Below are 3,492 nucleotides of genomic sequence, written 5' to 3'. Positions count from 1 at the left end.
GACGTCGGATTAGTAACGAAAGGGCGTGAAGCCCCTTTTGCTTCTGGGCAAAAACCCTGTTCCCATTTTGCAGTTGTGTTGTCCCTGCTCTTTCCGGTAGCTCGTACTTTTTCCAGAAACTCTTACCGGTGTGGGTGGTTTCAGCCAGCGTCTCTCTCTCTCTCTCTCTCTCTATATATATATATATATATATATATATAGAGAGAGAGAGAGAGAGAGAGAGAGAGAGAGAGAGAGAGAGAGCAGTGTTGGACGCTCTCATCTAATGCATTCTGGCTGTCCGATTTTAAATGAAATCGGACGGATATATAAATTGAACGAGCCCTTTCCCCCTGCCCGACCCTTCCCCTCCCTCGCTCTCTTCTCCTTTCCCCTCCCTGTCTCCGCTTCCCACTCCCTCTTTTCCTCGTATCAGACCACAGCGCTAATGGAGCCCCTTCCCCTCCCTCTCTCTCTCTTTCCCTTTCCCCCTTCCTCTGCTTCCCACCCCTTCTCTTCCCCTGCGGCTGAGCCTGGCTGCTGATGGAGCCCCTTCCCAGGGCACGACTGGCGGATTCGGGATTCAAGGTAAAAACAATCATTGTGATACAACATGTCGCCCCTGATCTTGTGACCAACTTTCATAGGATTCAAGGTAAAAACAATCACAGTTAACAATTACAATCACAAGTTTTTTTTCTCATGTTTCACTAACCTTCAAAAGGTGTTACTGTGATCCAGAGCATTGCAAACATGCTCTATGGCTGCCCCCCTATAAACGAAGGGGTGAGTAGTGTGAAACTCGTCCCACTGGAGAGAGAATAGAGGAAAACTTGTTTCATTAAATTTCATAAAGCATGCATGGTTATATATATGTGGAGAACAGAAAAACGTAAAACACGTTACTGATAACTGAACAAGGTTATCTAAAACACTTTGATGTACAAAACTCTTTGATGTTACCGGAAAATTGAAACTCTAACTGGATGAGAGTTCTTTTCTTAACACTCCCCCTCAAACTGGTGCGTGGAGATTGCACACACCGAGTTTGTCGAGAAGATAAAAAAATGCTTCATTTCTCAATGCCTTGGTAAAGAGGTCTGCCACTTGATCTTGACTGTGAAGATAACAGGTTCGAAAAACACCTTATGCCGATTTTTCCTGCACAACATGATAGTCAATTCTATGTGTTTTGTATGCTCATGAAATATTGAATTTACAGCGATAGGCAAAGCCACTTGATTATCACAAAATACAGTGACCGACTGTGTGTGCTCGACATATAAGTCAGTTAATAATAACTTAAGCCATACAACCTCACATACAACATTTGCCATCACTCGGTATTCCGACTCGGCTGACGAATAAGAAACCATAGCTTGCTTCTTTATTTTTCAAGAGATAGGAGAGAGGTCCAAAAATATGCAATACCCAGTTACTGAGCGCTGCATTTGGGGACATGCTGCCCAATCTAAATCACAAAATGTGGTAAGTTGGAGAGGATCGTTGCTTTGCAGCAATATTCCTTGTTCGGGTTGTAGCTTCAAATATCAAACTACTCGAAGGGCAACTTGAAAATATGAGAGTCAAGGTTGTTGCATGATCTGACTCAGGACATGCACTGCAAATTGGATATCCAGTCGTGTAACACTTAAATATATTAATCGTCCAACTAGACAATGATAGTGATGAGGAACATGTACAAGGTCTCCTTGTTCTAAACTTAGCTTGTGTTTTTGCTCCATAGAAAAAGAAACCGGTTTGGCACCAAGAAGGTTCATCTCGGTTATGATATCCAAGGCATACTTCTATTGAGATAAATAGATTCCTTTACTTGAGCGGGTGACCTCAATGTTCAAAAAATACTTTAAGAACTTCTAAATTTTTATGTGGAATAACTGTGAAAGATGTAACTTCAGCTTATCAATTTCTCTTGAATTGTTGCCAGCAATGACTAGATCATCCATGTACATTAAAACTGCCACAAAGATATGACGTTTAACATAAATAAATAGTGAATGATCTGCATGAGACTGTTTGAACCCAAAACTTTCAAGAGCATTAGAAAGTTTGTGGTATCAGTTCCACGATGACTGTTTTAAACCATATAAGGATTTATGTAGTTTACACACATGATTCTCCCCCTGTTGGGCATATCTCGGAGGGATCTCCATATATACTTCCTCATGCAAATCTCTATGAAGAAATGCATTTTGAATATCCATTTGACAAAGTACCCAATTGCGCGCAGCTGCAACTATGAGTAAAGTTCTTACTGTGACCATCTTCGCAGCCGGGACAAAAGTCTCATTATAGTAAAGGCCTTCTTGTGAGTATCCTTTGGCCACCAATTACGCCTTATATTGTTCGATCGACCCGTCAGATTTATGTTTCACTTTATACATCCACTTACAACCGATAGGTTTCACGTTGTCAGGTAAAGCGGTGATGATCCAAGTATTATTCTCTTGCAAAGCACATATTTCTGAGTGCATGGCATCCTGCCAAACTTTATACTGAACCGCTTCTTCAAAAGAGTAGAAACAATAGAGGTTAGAAAAGAAAAATGTTTACTTAAATTTTTTTTGAAGGAGATAAACATTGACAATAGAAACCGAGTATTTAGCTTGGACCCTTGTATTGAAGATGTGTTCGGGCTTGGTGAAGAAATCAATGAGCAATAGAATTCCTTTAACCACGTATTGGGTTTTCTCGGACGAGATGATCTTCTAAGGCCACTCTTGAAAGAAGGTATGGAAGAAAAGAGTTCAATGCTATTAAAATATTCATTCATGATTTTTTATTGAAGCTCCATGGAAGAATCTGGAGTTTCATGGGTTGGTACTTCAGGTACTAGATCCTGTAAAGGATGTGATATGGTAACGATTCCTTGATCTTCGGCATGATCTATAGGCTTAGACAACACAATTTCATCCTCTTTTTCTTTAATAGATTTATAAGAAAATATGTTTTCATGAAAAATTGCATCTCTACTGGTAAAACTTTGACGGTTTTCTAAATCGTACACCTTATATGCCTTTTGTACTTCTGAATATCCAAGAAATACACAATGTCGGGCTCTCAAGTCAAATTTGCTTTTATTTTGGTTTGTGTCGTTGCATAACATAATGAACCAAACACACGATGGTGTTTGTAACTTGGTTTTTTATGAAACAGTTTTTCAAAAAGAGTTTTTTTCTCAAGTTTAGGTGTTGGTGTTCGATTGATTAGATAGGTTGCGGCTAGAACACACTCACCCTAAAACCATATAGATAAATTTGATTGAAAACGGAGAGCCCGGGCCACTTCAAGATGTCGATGTTTACTTCAACTACCCCATTCTGTTGGGGAGTGTAAACACAACTATGTTGATGTACCACACCATTATGTTTGATAAGATCTTGAATCTTATGGGGAAAAAATTCAGACCCATTATCAGAACGAAGGACCATGATTTGTTTAAGGAATTGGGTCTTGACAAGATTAAAAAAATCTTTTATAATGACAAAAGTT

This window comes from Nuphar pumila, chromosome 13 (genome assembly GCF_984573655.1).
Source record: "Nuphar pumila chromosome 13, dmNupPumi1.hap1.1, whole genome shotgun sequence".
Taxonomy (NCBI): Eukaryota; Viridiplantae; Streptophyta; class Magnoliopsida; order Nymphaeales; family Nymphaeaceae; genus Nuphar; species Nuphar pumila.
This window is presented reverse-complemented; position numbering follows the sequence as displayed.